Source organism: Dipodomys merriami, unplaced genomic scaffold, assembly GCF_024711535.1.
Source record: "Dipodomys merriami isolate MVZ:Mamm:240054 unplaced genomic scaffold, mDipMer1.0.p SCAF_472, whole genome shotgun sequence".
Lineage (NCBI taxonomy): Eukaryota > Metazoa > Chordata > Mammalia > Rodentia > Heteromyidae > Dipodomys > Dipodomys merriami.
In genome coordinates, this window is record NW_027206038.1 from 153,357 (window position 1) to 171,763 (window position 18,407).

The window sequence follows — 18,407 nt, forward strand, 5'->3', positions numbered from 1 at the left end:
TTAATAGCATATGTCTGCTACCATAAATCTTAAATACTTTATAGAAAAGTTGTATGTCCTGACAAACAGTCCTAATTTCGGCATATATAAGCAAATTCCCAAAATTAAATACATTTAAAACATTAAAACATTTATCAAACCTTAACACGTGCTGCAGTGTTAATTATGACTGGTGCCTTGTACAGAATAATTGAATTCCTCCTCATAAACATCTCTTGAACAACAAGTAACTGGAATTATTTTGTTTTTGCCATGCCAATCTTGACTATTCTTAAATGTGTGCTTATATAAGAAATACATGGCTCTAAAATTTCATGAGAATTCTTCTAAACTTACTTTTTTTGAATTGTCTAGATTAAGAAAACCAATTATACTTTATATATAAAAATGTTCTGTGCTCAATTCAGCAACACATACACTAAAATTGGAACAATACAGAGAAGATTAGCATAGCCCCTGTGCAAGGTTCACATACAAATTATTGAATCCTTCCATATTTTTACAAGTACAGATGCTGGAGAGGATTTGGCCACAAGGAAACCCTACTTCATTCTTGGTGGGAGTGTGAACTTTTTCAACCACATTGGAAAGCAGTATGGAGGCTTCTCAAAAGACTCCATATAAAGCTCGCCTATGACTCAGCAATCAGACTTTTTGGGATTAACTCAAATGGTCATAAGCAAGACCATACTAAACCTACCAGCACAACCATGTTTACTGCAGCATTATTTACGATAGCTAAGATATGGAGCTCACCCCAATGGCCCGCAGAAGATAAATGGATTATGAATATGTGGTATATATAAACAATGAAATTCTATGCCTCCATTGCTCAATTAGTTAGAAATTGTAAAGATTTGGAAAAAAATTTATTAAGTGAAGTAAGCCAAGTCCAAAGAAACATAGGTACCATGGTTTGCCTTATTTTCAACAACTAATATATGTCTGGGATAAGCAGAATAGATCATAAGCTATGTGCATATGACCAGATAAAATGATATTATGGGAAATGAACCACACAAGTGGTTATTTGTTTCTTGCTCTTCTTGTTTCCAAGGTACTTATAATGTGTGATGTGATTTTTTGTTTCTTTATATGTTCCTCCCCCACGCTCTAACCCCTGTTTTCACTGTCCTTGAAGTTGGTGCACCAACACCTGTGTATATGTTTCTCTAATTTGGGGAGGGGAAAGGGAAATACAAAATGCTTAAATAGGGATTCTGGTTGAGATGCACAAACACTATGTTGAAAAATGAACTGTACAATTTAGGCAGGGGAAGGAGGGATGGGAGAGTATTCTTTGAGGTGGGAAGGGGTGGTAAGGAAAAAGAAAGGAAGAGGTAACACTGATTGTTAGAAAATGTACTCATTATTTGCTCTTGTAATTGTGACAACTCTGTACAGTTTTTTTACACTTAAAAACATAAAAATGTTCTGATCATGTGACATACTTTATTTCTACAGTTCATACAATTTAATAAACAGTAATTTGGGAAAAACAAAAAAATGTTCTGATATAGAAGAGTTTATTTCCCCTATTTTCCCATATAATATTTTTAACAAAGAAATTAATGTAGAACACTGATATGAAGGCATTTTGAATAAATGTGTGTGTGAGAGCGCACATGCATGCACACATGCACACATGCAAATGCTTGTGTATTGGCACTCTCAGAGTTTGAAATCAGGGCTTCAAGGTCTTGCTTGGCTTTCCTTTCTAGATTGGTCATCTAATATATAAACTACATCTCCAATCCTGGCTCTTTCCTAGTTCATTAAACTTTTGAAAAATAATCTCATGAATTTCTTTTGCCCTAAGTGGCTTCCAAAAGTTATCCACAGATCTCAGGCTCCTGATTAGATATCCTTAGTAGATAGGATTATAGGTGTGGCCAGCCAGCGTAAGGCTTTCAGAATTTTTTTAAATTTATTTTATTTTATTTGTGAACATACTGTACAGAGGGGTTACAATTACATGGGCAGGATAATGCGTACATTTCTTACCAAGCATTGCAGCCTCCTCCTTTGTTTACCCTTCACATCCCTCCCCAGCCTTCCACATCCACCCCCCAGTCCCAGTCCTTCTCCCCGCCCCACACCGACGTTGTAAAGCTCGTTTTGGACATGACAACTTGTACTTCTCATTGTTGCAACAGGTTCACCTGTATCCTTAAACGACTTGTTTTTCCCCATCTCCTCCACAAGTTATAATGACATCAAATATAGTGAAAGCAGAGGTTATACTGTGGGGGAGGGACATACAAACCTACAAAGAAATAATCTTATAAATGCGTTAGAAACACATGCATGAAAGAGAAAAACATTAAAATACATATCTAAGGATTCTTTTTCCTAACATCACATTATCTGACCTTTTCCGCTTGACTCATACATATACTAGCTATGGCAAATAAGGGAAACCATGGGGCCTATGTTTCTTTGGGCCTGGCTGACTTCTCTTAATATAATTTTTTCCAAGTCATTCCATTTCCTAACAAATGGGGCAATGTCATTCTTTCTGATGGAGGCATAGAATTCCATTGTGTAGATATACCACATTTTCTTGATCCATTCATCTACTGAGGGGCATCTGGGTTGGTTCCAGATCTTAGCTATGGTAAATAATGCTGCAATAAACATAGATGTGGTGGTTGCTTTAGTGTGGTTTTGCTTGTAAACATTTGGGTAAACGCCTAAAAGTGGGATTGCTGGGTCATAGGGGATTTCTATGTGGAGTCTTTTAAGGTACCTCCATACTGCTTTCCAAAGTGGTTGAACAAGTTTACATTCCCAGCAACAATGAAGTAAGGTTCCCTTCTGTAAACATCCCATCCAGCATCTGTTGTTGTTAGAGTTCTTGATTTTTGCCATTCTAACTTGAGTGAGGTGGTATCTCAATATTGTTTTGATTTGCATTTCTTTTATGGCTAGGGAGGTTGAACATTTCTTCATGTGTCTATTGGCCATCCTTCTTTCTTCTTCAGAGAAGTTTCTCTTTAAGTCTTTCGCCCACTTGTTTATTGGGCAGTTGATTCTGTGAGGATTTGTTGTTGGGGGATTTAATTTTTTGAGTTCCCAGTATATTTTAGATATGAGACCCTTGTCCGTTGTATGGCTAGTAAAGATGTTCTCCCAATCCGTGGGCTTTCTATTGATCTTACTAGCTATGTCCTTTGCCATGCAGAAGCTCTGCAATTTCATGCATAACCATTTGTCCAACCAATCTTTGATTTGTTGGGTTTCCAGGTCTCTATTCATAAAATTTCGACCTGAGCCAAGGAGACCTAGGGTTTCTGCTTTTCCATCCCGTAATGTTTTCAGAGTGTCTGCTTTGACTTCGAGGTCTTTGATCCATTTGGAGTTGATTCTGGTGCAGGGTGATATATAAGGATCTAGCTTTGTTTTTCTACAAGTAGTTAACCAATTTTGCCAGCACCAATGACTGAAGAGGTTGTATTTGTTCCATTGGATTGTTTTAGCTCCCTTACTGAAGATTAGATGGCTATAGGTCTGTAGGATCATTTCTGGGTTTTCAATTCTATTCCATTGGTCCGAAGGTCTGTTCTTAGGCCAATAGCAAGGTGTTTTTATTACTATGGCTTTATAGTAGAGTTTGAAATTTGGTATTGATATTCCTCCAGCAGTGTTCTTTCCATTGATGAGCGTTTTTGATATTCGGGGTCTTTTATTGTTCCATATGAATTTTTGGATTGCCTCTTCTATTTCCTTGAAGAATGAGGTTGGGATTTTGATAGGTATCGCGTTGAATTTGTAGATAGCCATGGGAAGTATTGCCGTTTTCACGATGTTAATCTTTCCAATCCAGGACCATGGGAGGTTTTGCCATTTTTTAAGTTCTGTGTTGATTTCCTTTTTCAAGATTTTAAAGGTTTCATCATAGAGGTCCTCACTTCTTTGGTTAAGTTAAATCCTAGGTATTTTATTTTTTGTGGGGCTATTACAAATGAAGTTGCTTTCCTAATTTCAGCCACAATTTTCTCATAGTTAGCATACAGAAAAGCCCTTGATTTTGGGGGGTTAATATTATACCCTGCTACTTTGCCAAAGTTTTGAATCAGCTTGAGTATTTTGGGAGTGGAGTCTATGGGATTCTTTAAATATAATATCATGTCGTCTGCAAAGAGGGAGAGTTTTATGTCTTCTTTCCCTATTTGGATCCCCTTCATGTCTGCATCTTGTCTTATTGCTGTAGCTAGGCATTCTAATACTAGACTGAATAGAAGTGGAGAGAGTGGACATCCTTTTCTTGTTCCTGAGTTAAGAGGAAATGGCTTTAGTTTTTCACCATTAAGTATAATGCTGGTTGTAGGTTTGTCATATACAGCCTTTAATGCATTGAGGAATGTTTCATGGATTCCCAATTTTTCCACAACCTTCATCATAAAGGGGTGTTGGATCTTGTTGAATGTTTTTTTTGCATCTATTGAGATAACCATATGGTTCTTATTCTTGCTCCTGTTGATGAGATGAATAATATAAATTGATTTGCATATATTCAACCAGCTTTGCATCCCTGAAATGAATCCTGTTTGATCATGGTGTATGATTTTTTTGAAGAATTGTTGAAGTCGATTGGCCATAATTTTGTTGAGAAGTTTCGCATCAATGTTCATCAAAGAAGTGGGTCTATAATTCTCTTTCTTTGATGACTCCCTGCCTGGTTTTGGGATGAGGATTATGATGGTTTCATAAAATGTGTTCGGTAGTGAACTTTCTCTTTCAATTTCATTGAAGAGTTGGAAGAGTATTGGTGTGAGCTCTGCTTTGAAGGCCTTGTAAAATTACGGTATAAAACCCTCTGGTCCTGGATTTTCTTAGCTGGAAGGTCTCTTATTGCTGTTTCTATTTCAACGCTTGATATGAGCCTGTTAAACTGGTTTAACTCATCTTGGTTTAGTTTTGGCATGTCAATACTTGCTACGAAAAGGTCCATTTCTGTCAGGTTCTGTTTGAGAACTTTATTAGCATAAAGTTTTGAGAAGTATTCCCTTATAATGTTTTGAATCTTGGTTGTTTCCCTGGTGATGTTTCCATTCTCGTCTCTGAGTTTATTTATTTGGGTGTGGTGTCTTCTTTTTCGGATAAGATTTGCTAAAGGTCTGCCTATTTTGTTAATATTTTCGAAGAACCAACTCTTTGTTTTGTTGATTCTTTCTATAGTTTTTTTTGGATTCTAATACATTTAATTTTGATTTAATTTTAATTATATCTTTCAGTCTACTGGATTGGGGTTTATCTTGCTGCTCTTTTTCAAGGAGGTTCAGATGTCTTATTAAAGTGTTGGTTTCAGATCTCTCCAATTTGTTGATGTAGGAGCTCAGAGCTATAAACTTGCCTCTGAGTATTGCTTTTGCTGTGTCCCAGAGTAGCTGGCAATTTGTGTGTTCATTTTTGTTGAATAGCATGAAGATTTGAATTTCCTTTCTAATCTCTTCCATGACCCACTCGTGATTCAGCAGTGTGTTGTTCAGCCTCCACATGATACCAGACTTTCTTTGGTGGCTTTTGGTGTTGAGTTCTAATTTTATTTCCTTGTGGTCAGAGAGAATGCAAGGTATAAATTTAATGTTTCTGAATTTGGACAAGTTTGCTTTGTGGCCTAAAATGTGGTCTATTTTAGAAAATGTTCCATGTGCTGCTGAGAAAAACGTGTAGTCTGATGCTGCTGGGTGAAATGTTCGGTAAATATCTGTTAAATCTAGTTGATCTATGCAGCTGTTTAGATCTGTAGTTTCTCTGTTGAGTTTTTGCCGAGATGATCTATATAGTGGGGAGTGTGGTGTGTTAAAATCCCCAACAATTAATGTCTTTGGAGTTATATGGGATTTGAGGGAAATTAGTTTTTCTTGGATAAATTTGGGTGCTCCATTGTTTGGCGAGTAGATATTTAGAATTGTAATATCCACCTGAAGGAGAGATCCTGTAATTAGTATGTAGCGACCTTCTTTATCTGTTCTCATGAATTTTAATTGGAAGTCTATTTCATCTGATATTAGGATTGCAACTAACGCCTTTTTATGGGGGCCGTTTGCTTGGTAGATTTTGTTGCAACCTTTAACATTGAAAATGTGTTTGCTTTTAGGGGCAAAATGTGACTCCTGAAGGCAGCAGTTAGAAGGGTCTTGTTTTTTAATCCAACTAGACTGTCTATGTTGTTTACTTGGAGATTTCAGTCCGTTAACATTAAGAGAAAGGACTGAGAGGTATTTGGGAGTTCCTGCCATGTTATCCACCTTCTTGGGGGTTGCAAAAATGGGTTCTTCCGATGGTTCTTGGATTCTCAGTTTGGGTGCAGTTTCTTGGATTCTCAGTTTGGGTGCAGTTTCTTGTCCTTTATTGTGGTCTTGTTGGTTTTCTATGTGTAGGACATCTTTACGAATCTTTTGTAGGGCTGGTTTGGTGGAGATGTATTGTTTCAATTTTTCTTTGCTATGGAAGTTTTTTATTGGCCTTCAGTTATGAAGGAGAGTTTAGCTGGGTACAGTATTCTTGGTTGATAGTTGTTTGATTTTAGGGCATGGCATACTTCATTCCAGGCTTTGCTTGCTTTGATTGTCTCTGCTGAGAAATCTGAGGTGATTGTAATTGCTTTTCCTTTATAGGTTATTAATCTTTTCTCCTTGACAGCTTTAAGGATCTTTTCCTTGGTCTGAGTTGATCCTTTGTGGATTATAATGTGACAGTGGGATGTCCTATTCTGGTCTGGTCGGTTTGGAGTTCTAAAAGCTTCTTGTATCTATATAGGCCCATCTTTTTGCATGTTTGGGAAGTTCTCTGCTAGGATCCTGTTAAACAAATTTTCTAGGCCATTCACTTCTGTTTCTAGGTGCTCCTCTACACCCATTATCCTTAGAGTAGGCCTTCTGATGGTGTCTTCCAAGTGTTGGATAGATCTATCATATTTCTTGGACTTGTCTTGGATGGTTGTATTTTCTTTCTCTATAATATCTAGTGTGTCTTCAATCCCTGATATTCGATCTTCTGCATGGTCTAACCTGCTGTCAAGACTTTCTACTTTGTTTTTTTATCTCTTTTCTTTCTAATTGGTCAGCTTTGATGGCTTCAAGTTCTGTGTTGAAGCATTGTTTTAGATCTTGTATGAACTTCTTTACTTCCTTAATTTGATGTTCAGATCACTTAGTTGAATGGTTAGGGTTTCCTTGGACTCCCATTCCTTCTATTGGGTTCCATTCAGCATTCTCTTTGTGGTCTCCCTGACTTCATTCATCTCTTTGTTAATGGATTCCATTAATGCCTTTAGTGATCTTTGTGTATTCTCTTCCTGCTCTCTCAATTCCTGTATTACTCTTTGATTAGCTTCCTCCCATTTGTGGGATTCCTGTAGTTCTCTTTGAGTGTTCTCAGCCTGTTCACACCATTCCTGCCTTTCTCTTTGAGTATTCACAAGCTGCTCATGCAAATCCTGTATCAGCTTTTGAGTAGATTGCTCACGCTTATGATATTTCTGTGTAAACTTTTGGAATGCCTCCTCTCTCTGCCTATCACGCTCATACAGAGACCTTTGTATGCTTTCAATATTTTGATTTATCATGTTTGACAGCAGTGTTTGTAGAGCTATTTCGGAATTCTCCTCTGGATTATTCATTATCTGTTCTGTCCCCTGATTATCGGGATTGGGAATTGAGATACCCGGATTTGCCATTTTTCTTGTGTTTTTCCGGCTTACTCTGCCCATTTGAGATGAAAATAGCACCAGTTTTGTGCTAGAACACTATCTTAAGGCAAGCATCAACCCAAGTCTATATTTGCACAGTCAATAGTCTACAGATACAATCTAGTTCAACCGATACATCTATTCAACATCAAACAACTATACGTTAATGGGCTACGAACAGCAAAGAAGAATTTGGAAGATCAGAAATTTTTAGGGTTACGGAGAGATGTGGGTAAAAATTTAGGAATAGATTGATGTGGGGAGGCTCAGGGAGAATTAACTAAGTCTTAATCTCAAAGCAGGAAATAGGATGGGTAGGATGAAAGTAGGGAGAGAGAAAAAAAAAAAAGAAAGGGAACAGGAAAAGAAAAGAGACCAGAAAAAATAGAAAGGTAGAAATTAATACAAATTATGTAGAATCCATAACAATCTATTTAGATAAGAACATGAATTTATTGAGAGAAGGGGAGGGATATAAAGGAGATGTGAAAAGCTTAAAAATAAAAATGCTTAAAATATTATATAGGTATAAAGGGGTAGTACGGCTATTAAGGAATTTAAGTCTTAGAGGTTCTGACTTGAGTAAAAAATTTGTGGAATAAGTGTGTACACAGTAGGGGATAGGGTCTAATATTCAACTACGTGTTTATCTGAGGATGTGCAGGACAAGAATTAAGTCACATAAAGAAGAACGAAAGAGAGGAGAAGGTGAAAAGGATAAGAAAGGAAGAAGAAAAAGATGAGAAGTTCAGTAGAGCAAAACAAAAAACAAAAAGATAATTTAAAAAGAAAAAAATAAGAGAAAGAAGACCAAAAAAGAAAGCAAAAACACACACTCCCGTATCCCCAAAATAAAAATTCTAAGAGGAAAAGAAAGTTTCTGGAAAACAATTTTTTAATTAAAAAAGGCAAAGATTAAAGATTGATAAAAGTTTTAGAAAAGAAAAAAAAAATTTTATATAAGGTACCAAAAATAAAAACTAAAAAAAAAAAAAAAGAAGACGAAGAAGAGAAAAATGAAAAAAAAAAAAAAAAACCAAAACCAAAAAACAAACAAACAATAACAAAAAACTTCCTTGACTTTTTTTTTGGGAGGAGTGGGAAAAATCCTGTATCTCCCTTTTGTCCATACCCAGCCTCTTGTTGGAGTCTCTGGTGTGCTTGTGGTCCTGTGGCTTTGTTGGTTTCTTAAGTAAGTTAGTTCAAACAGGCAATAAAATGCTCTGCTTTACCCAGGATTTGGCGATCCTCCTCCCAGGCTAGTTCATTGGGAGACAGATCTGCTTTGAGTATCACAAAATATGGGGATGCATTGATGAGGCTAGGTTCTCGTAGGTTTTCGGGGGCTGCTTTGTGAAAACCTCACAGAGCCCAGCCTGGAGCCATTCTCAGGGTTTCTGTTTACTGATTTGCAATTGCTTGCCGCCGAGGCTGCTAGAGGGAGGGGCAGCCTCTGGCTCTGATTACCCAGTGAAGAAACCCACTCCTCGGGCTGGCGTGACTTGTCCCTTGGTGGAGCTGAGTCTGGCAGGTCACGCCACCGTTAAGTTCTTGTGAACTGCTAAATGACTCATTTTATTCCAAGGCTTGAGCTGGAGCTAGCAGCTCCTCCGAGCTTTGTCGGTATCCAAGATGGAGATCAGCGGTGCTGGGGGGGGTAGGAGTGGCCTTCCCTCCTCTGCTCCCTGAGAAGGAGTGAGGACGTCAGGCTTCTAGTAACGCCGAGTCTTAGTTCCTGGGTCGTCTCTGGTCTGCAAACTGCAGGATGAAGATGTCTGCTCCTTGTCGGTTCTTGCTGGTGTCGAGTAGAATCCACTCGCCTGCTGCTTCTGGCTCCTTCGTCCGGACTCTCTGTTGCTCAGGTATGGCACCTGTGCTCGCCCGCCACAGCCACAGCTTCCGCTGCCGCGGCAGCTGCTGGCAAGGGCTCAGAAGTGTCTCCTTGCCTGGGTTTCCTTCTCTGGCCTAACTCTCTGTCCTGTGGTGGCACACTTGGTGTAATTCTCTGACTTAGGACTGTTCACTGGAACTCTAAAACTTCTTTCTATGTGAGAGCTTACTTCGACTCCAGCTTCTCCTTTACCATCTTCCCGCCAAATCTTCAGAATATTTTTAAAAGTAGAAGAAAATTTACTTCACAGGGGCCTGTTTTATCATCTCCTACTTTTAAAGCATTTTGGAGTGATTATATGTGAATTTATTTCGTTTGGTATTCTTAAAAGATAGTATGTGATGATATTTAAAAGTTTTAATACTTTTTAAAAAAGAATACTGGAGCTGTGGGACAAAAGAAGGTCAGCTCAGTGCATGATAATCCAATGTCACCAACACAGTCTGTGTTGAAGACAAAATGTAACAGAAAACAATCGCCATGGGCAATAATTGCTATGCTATTATTCATAGGAAAATATGAATATTAAATTGAGAGTGTAAGAGAATGGAGAGATTTTACCTACCTTTTTTCTATTGCTAAAAGACTTTTGGAAACTGTGACTCATTTCCTTCCTCACTGTGTGTCAATGGGCCCTGTACTTAGTGCCTTTAATTACAATTTTCCCAACACTAAAATGATAATAACATTAGCATTATAGCAAATGCTATCTTAAGAATTGAGAGAAATAAAACTTGCAAAATACTTAACATAAATTTCTATGAATGAGCATTGAGTTTAGCCAACAGTTTTTTTAAATACTAAATAAAATGCAATAATATTACAGAAAAGATTATAGGTATTGAGCAACCAGAAGTAATGTGATCTATTGACCATGCTCTGCTTCTAAGGAAGCCATTTGTATAACTGCTCATGCTATAAATCAAACTGGTTATCTTATGTCTTGGTAGTGTAAAAATATCAGGGACAGAATAATGAAGGAATGTTGTAGACTGAGGTGAAGTCCATATGCTAATGTGAAAAACTGATAAAATGTAAATTAACTATGCAATATATTGTGTTTTACATCATTTAAATTATATCACAAAGATAAGGAATACCTAGAAGAATGAATTCTCTTGATATCCTATCATAGTCCTTAGCAGGATGAACTCTTTCTTCATTCTTGTAGAGGCAATAACAGAGGAGAGGAACTGTATTTTTTGTTTGCTTCCTTCCATTTGTCCTTCAGTTTGAGTCTAAACTACATAAGACTGAATGAAACTAAGGGAAATTAGACACGCAGGCTTTGGAAAGAACAATCAACGAAAATAAATAAAATACTTATAGCCTTATGAAAGGTCTAACTAAATTGAGTTATATACTCTCAAGCGTAAACAGAAAATGATTTACACAATATCATGTTATTGAAAATTGAAAAATGTAAGGAGTTGCTTAATTTTTTTCATTTCTACTCCCTTGAATTAATTATTGATTTTATAGAGAGAGATTAAAGATAAGAGTAACAAGAAATGATTAAAATTGAAAAGAGTTCTGGGAAAATGGCAGAGGAGAAACTGGAGGCTAAACAATATCTCGCATAGAAAGCAGTTTTAGTGTTCCAGTCAGCAGTCCTAAGCCAGAGAATCACACCAAGGGTGCCATCACAATACAGAGAGTTTGGCCAGAGAGAGAAAACCCAGGCAAGGAGACAGATCTGTTCACTTGCCAGCAGCCTTGGCTGCTGCTGTGGCGGCGGTGGTGGTGGCGGTATCCGCCAAACCTGCAAAATAGAGAGTCTAGGATGAAGGCCCCAGACTCGGCGAGCTAGCAGATTCTACTCAACACCAGCAAGAACTGACAAGTAGCAGACATCTTCATCCTGTAGATCGCAGACCAGAGACGACCTAGGAGCCAACACTCTGGCATGAGTAGAAGCCTGACATCCTCATTCCTTCTCAAGGAGCAGAGGAGGTAAGGCCAACTCTCCACTCCCCCACTACTGGAGATCTCCATTTTTGATACTGACAATGGCCTGACTGAGACTCTAGCTCCAACTCAGGCCTTGAAAGAAAACAAAAGAGTCATTTAGCAGGTCACAGGAACCTGACCTGACCTGCCAGGCTCAGCTACACCCAGGGAAAACTCACCCAGCTGGGGCCAAGCCAGCTCCACCAGCCCCAGGAGTGGCTTTCTTCACTGGGTAAACAGACCCAGAGGCTGCCCCTCCCTACAGCAACCTTGACAATAAATTGAAATTCAGTAAACAAAAACTTTGATAATGTCTCCATGCTGGACTCTGTGGGTGTCTCAGAAGGTAGCCGCTTAGGGAAAAGTTACTGTTCATTGAAAGGGCTCAACTCTACTCAGAACTTAGCCTAATCACAGCATCTCCAAACTAGAGGAAGCAGACATCTCCCATTTTTGTGAGACTCAAAGGAGATCTCCCTTCCATTGAACTACCCTGGGAGGAAGATCACAAAATCCTGGGTAAAACAGAGCATTTTTCTGCCTGCTCAAACAAACTGACTTTAAAAACCAATCAAGCCACAGTAAAGCCAAACACTACAAGCAGAGCAGAGACTCCAACCTGCGACTGGTTACTGACCCAAGAGAGATACAGGATCTTCCCATCTTCCCCCCAAAAAAATCAAAGAACTTATTTTTTGTACCTTTTAAATATTTTTTTAATTTTATGATTTTTAATTTTTAACTTTTTAAAAATTGTTTGCTATTAACTTTTTTCCTATTATAATATAGATTTAAGGGTTATATGTGTGTGTCCTTTTTTTAGCTCTACTGAACTTTTGATCCTTTTTCTCTTTCACATTCTTTTCACTTTTTCTTCTCTTTCGTTGTTTTTCTGTGTGACTTAATTGCTGTTCTGCTCATACTCAGATATACACACAATCGATTATTAGACCTTATCCCCCATTGTGTACACACTTAATCCAGAAATTTATTATTCAGTTCAGAACCTCTTAGACTTAAATTCCTTAATAGCAATACTATTTATTTATACCTATACAATAGTTTAAGAAATTTTATTTTTTAATTTTTCGTGTCTCCTTTTTATCACTCTCTTTCTCACATCCTGTTGCTGTTCTTCTGTGAATAATATGTTGTTAAATTTGCATAATTTTAAAGTGTTTCTGTTTTTAATTTTTAATTTTTCTTGTTTCCTTTTTCTTTTTTTCTTTTTCTTCTTTTTTCTCTTTCTACTATCATTCCATCCAATCTGTTTCCCTCTTTAAGATTTTGACTTAGTTAATTTAACTCTCCCTTTACCTTATCATATTCCTCTATTCCTATTTTTGCCCACATCTCTCCCTAAGCCTGATAATTTCTGGTTTACCAAATTCTTCTTTGCGGTTCATAGCCCATTAATACATAGTTGTTTGATGTTGAATAGATAAATCTGTTGAACTATATTGTATCTGCAGACTTTTGACTGTGCAACTACAGACTTTGATTGATGCTTTCCTTAAGATAGTGTTCTAGCACAAAACTGGTGTTAACTTCTTTCCAAATGGGCAGAAAAAGCTGGAAAAACACAAGGAAAATGGCAAGTCTGTGTATCTCAAATCCCACTCATGATAATCAAGGGACAGAACAGATAGTGAATAATCCAGAGGAGAGCTCCCAAAAAGCTCTATAAATACTACTGGTAAACATGGTAAATTTAAAGATTGAAAATCTGCAAAGGATTCAGTGTGAGCATGATAGGGAGAGAGAGGAGGCAAACCATGGTTCAATACAGGAATATCATGAAAGTGAGGAAGATACTCAAAGATTGATGCAGGAGTTTCATGAGCAGATTGAGAACACTCAAAGAGAAATAAAGAAACGGCAAGAGCAGGCTGAGATCAGTGAAAGAGATAGACAGGAATTGCATGAGTTGGCCAAGAAGAGACAAAGAGAAAGTCAGGAATAGCATGAATGTGAGGAAGCTAATCAAAGAGTAATACAGGAATTGAGAGAGCAGGATGAGAATAGACAAAGATCAATAGAGGCTTTCATGGAATGCATAAACAGAGAACTGAAAGAAGTCAGGGAGACCACAAAGGGAATGCTAAATAGAGTACAACAAAAGGAATAGGAGTCCAAGGAAAACATAACCAATCAACTAAGTGATTTGAGAAAACACTGAACACCAAATTAAGGAATTAAAGAAGTTCACAAAGGTCTAAAACAAAGTTCCAACAAAGAATTTGAAGCGATCAAATCTGACCAACTAGAAGGAAAAGAAATTAAAAAAGTGAGAAAGGCCTGATAGTAGGTTAGACCATGCAGAAGATCAAATCTCAGGGATTGAAGACAGCCTAGATATTATAGAGAAAGAGCACACAACCATCCAAAACAAATCCAAGAAATATGATAGATCTATTCAACATTTGGAAGGCACCATCAGAAAGACTAATCTAAGGATAATGGGTGTACAGGAGCACCTAGAGACAGAAGTTAATGGCCTAGGAAATTTGTTTAACAGGATCCTAGCAGAGAACTTCCCAAACATGCAAAAAGATGGGCCTATTCAGATACAAGAAGCTTTTAGAACTCCAAATAGAACAGACCAGAACAGGACATCCCAACATCACATTTTAATCCAAAAGGATGAATTCAGAACATGGAAAATATCTGTAAAGCTGTCAAGGAGGAAAGATAAATCAACTATAATGGGAAACCAGTTAGAATCACAGCAGATTTTTCAGCAGAGACAACTAAAGCAAGAAGAGACTGGATTGATGTATGCCATGCCCTAAAGAGAAACAACTATCAACCACAAATACTGTACCACCTAAACTCTCATAATCAAAGGTGAAATAAATACCTTCCACAGCAAAGAAAAATTGAAACAATATATCACCGCCAAACCAGCCCTACAAAAGATTCTTAAAGATATCCTACACATAGAAAACCAACAAGACTACAATAAAGGCCAAATAATCACACCCAAACTGAGAATGCAAGAACCATAGGTAGAACCCAGTAGCCACAGGCCCCAAGAAGGTGGATAAAATGGCAGGAACTCCCAAATACCTCTCAGTCCTACCTCTCAACATTAACGGACTTAACTCTACAACTAAGCGACATAGACTATCTACTTGGATTAAAAAGCAAGATCCTTCTATCTACTGCCTTCAGGAGTCACATCTTGCCCATAAAAACACATTTTCAATGTGAAAGGCTGAATAAAATCTACCAAGCAAATGGCACCCATAAACAGGTAGGTGTTGTAAACTTCATATCAGATTAAATAGACTTCAAATTAAAACTTGTGAGAAGAGATAAAGAAGGTCGTTCCATAGTAATTGAGGAATCTCTCCTTCAGGAGGATATTACAATTCTAAATATCTATTCACCAAACAACAGAGAACCCAAGAAACACTACTTTCCCTCAAATCCCATATAGATCCAAAGACATTAAATGTTGGTGACTTTAACACACCACTCTCCCTACTAGATAGATCAACTAGGCAAAAACTCAACAGAGAAACTGCAGATATAAACAACTGCATAGATCAACTAGATTTAACAGACATCTACCAAATATTTCACCCAGCAGCATCAGAATACACATTTTTCTCAGCAGCACATGGAACATTTTGCAAAACAGACCACATTTTAGGCCACAAAGCAAACTTGTCCAAATTCAGAAACATTGAAATTATACCTTGCATTCTCTCTGACCACAAGGGAATAAAATTAGAACTCAACACCAAAAGCCACCAAAGAAAGTCTGGTATCATGTGGAGGCTGAACAACACACTGCTGAATCACGAGTGGGTCATGGAAGTGATTAGAAAGGAAATTCAAATGTTCATGATATTCAACAAAAATGAACACAAATTACCAGCTCATCTGGGACACAGCAAAGGCAGTACTCAGAGGCAATTTTAGAGGTCTGAGTTGCTATATCAACAAATTGGAAAGATCTGAAACCAACAATTTAATGAGACATCTGAACCTCCTTGAAAAATAGCAGCAAGATAAACCCCAATCCAGTAGACAGAAAGAAATAATTAAAATTAAATCAGAAAAAATTGAATTAGAATCCAAAAAGAACATAGAAAGAATCAACAAAGAAAGAGTTGGTTCTTTGAAAAAATTAAAAAATTTGACAGACCCTTCGCATATCTTACCAGAAAAAAGAAGAGAACACACCCAAATAAATAAAATCAGAGATGAGAATGGATACATCACCACAGAAATAACCAAGAATCAGAATATTATAAGGGAATATTTCTCAAACCTTTATGCTAATAAGTTTGAGACCTTGGCAGAAATGGACCTTTTCCAGGCAAATTCTGACACGCTGAAACTAAACCAAGATGAGTTAAACCATCTTAACAGGCCCATATCAAGGCCAATATCAAGAATATTATAAGGGAATATTTCTCAAACCTTTACGCTAATAAGTTTGAGAACTTGGCAGAAATGGACCTCTTCCAGGCAAATTCTGAGCTGCCAAAACTAAACCAAGATGAGTTAAACCATCTTAACAGGCCCATATCAAATATTGCAATATAAACAACAATAAGAGACCTCCCATCTTAGAAAAGCCCAGGACCAGATGGTTTTACAGCGTAATTCTACAAGGCATTCAAAGGAAAGCTCACACCAATACTCCTCCAAAACTTCAATGAAATTGAAAGAGAAAGTTCACTACTGAACTCATTCTAAGAAGCCATCATAACAAACATTCCAAAACCAGGCAGGGACTCATGAAGGGAAGAGAACTATGGACCCATTTCTTTGATGAACATTGATGGAAAACTTCTCAACAAAATTTTGGCCAATCGACTTCAACAATTCATCCAAAAAATCATTCACCATGATCAAACAGGATTCATTTCAGGGATGCAAAGCTGGTTCAATATACCCAAATCAATTAATATAATTCATCACATCAACAGGAGCAAGGATAAGAACCCCATGGTTATCTCAATAGATGCATTAAAAGCATTCGACAAGATCCAACACCCATTTATGATGAAGGTTCTGGAAAAATTAGGAATCCATGGAAAATTCTGAGACTTCTCCCAGGAATCACAATTTACAATAACCTGAAAGATGTATTCTAAATGAAGAAAAATGTCTTCTGATCTTTAGAAAACCACACACAAACACACACACACACACACACACACACACACACACACACACACACACACGCACACACACCAACCTCAAACACTTAGAGAGAATTTATTTTTGTTCCCAAGAATTTTTTTAATTATGAAAATACTGTACATAGGGGTTACAATTACATGGGCAATATAATGAGCACATTTCTTGTAGTGTCAATGTCGCAGGACCCTCACCAAGAAGACCAATGAGTGTCAGACGTTCCAAAATGCAAAAACAAGGTTTTATTTAGACGGGCTGCAGCTCAGGCCTCATCCTACATTCCAACACAGTGGAGGAGATCCCCCAGCTAAAGATTTGCAGGGCTTATAAAGGCAAGCAACCAGGTGTTTGTTTACCACCACATGTTGCTCTGCTAGCTGAGATAAACAAGCAACAAATAGTCACTGCTTTAACACTTCATTCCCCCCTTGACTTATGGTCCTGAGACACAATCTTGTGGCTCTGGCCCAAAACTAAACTCCAACAGCTCTCGATCTTGACTAGTCCCTCTCTGACCTTAGCCATGTTGTCTTCTGCTATTCCTGAACTGTCAACGTAAAAACAACACTCTTCTCCTAGTGCAGTACAAATTTCCTCTTGTAGTGAGAGGCTCCCAGGAGTTCTGCAAATGATAATTGCAATAATACCAATAACAATCAGTCAATTTTTCTTTTCTTGAGTCGTACGTGGAGTGGTTGGGTAGGGTGTTTGGAGACTTCCCATGTTTCTCCACGGGAGGCCAGGGCAAAGAGTCAGTCAGTCTGGTGTGGGAGCAGTGAATCCAAGTAGCAATGCCATCCACCTTAAGGGCAGTAGGTGTAGCCAGTAGCACCATGTACGGGCCCTTCTACCGTGGTTCCAAAGATCTCAAGTTGTGCTTTCGAACAAGCACCCAGTACCCTGGTTTAAATGAGTGGGGGGTAGGAATAGAAGCAGAATCATATAATGCTCTAAGCTGGGGCAATACACTTTCATAGACAAGCTGTAGATAGTCAAGTTTACATAGAAATTTTGTATCACTCAAATCAGCAAGCAAGGGATAATGGGTGGAAGGTGTCCATACATTATTTCAAAAGGAGTAAAGCCAGCTGATAGGGTGAAAGTCTCACTCTAAACAGGGCAAAAGGAAGGAGTGATACTCAGTCTGTGCCAGTCTCCAAAGCCAATTTAGTTAAGGTCTCTTTTAGAGTCTGATTCATTCTTTCTACCTGCCCTGAACTCTGGGGTCTATAAGCACAGTGCAATTTCCAATCCGTCCCCAGTGCCATGGCTATTCCCTGACTTACTTTTGAGATGAAGGCCGGCTCATTGTCCCACCCAATGGTGGATGGGAAGCCATACCTGGGTAGGATTTTTCCCAGTATCTTCTTACCCATGACGTTCACCGTCTCATGCTTTGTTGGATAGGCTTGAACCCATCCTGATAAGTGTGTCTACAAAAACTAGCAATATTTATATCCAAATTTTAAAGTTTTAATTTCTGTGAAGTCTACTTCCCAATACACACCTGGCCCATCTCCACGGAGGCAAGCTCCTTTTGTGACCAGTTGATTGGGGGCATTGGTTACCTGACAGGCTTTACAATTTTTAAAAATGTCCTCAATGAGTTGATTTCCTGGCCTAATTTTTACTTCTGAGTGTTGGAGCAAATCCTGCATTCTTTGGGTTCCCATGAGAGAGGCCCAATGGATTCTTTTAAGAATCACCTTG

General features: G+C 38.0%; 1 non-coding gene across 1 annotated transcript; it reads left to right on the forward strand.

Annotated features, from left to right (window-relative positions):
* The first annotated feature begins 394 nt into the window (after positions 1–394).
* Positions 395–501, forward strand: LOC138808743 (U6 spliceosomal RNA). Its single transcript, XR_011366614.1, has one exon. It is a non-coding gene; the product is annotated as a U6 spliceosomal RNA (small nuclear RNA).
* Positions 502–18,407: the final 17,906 nt, after the last annotated feature.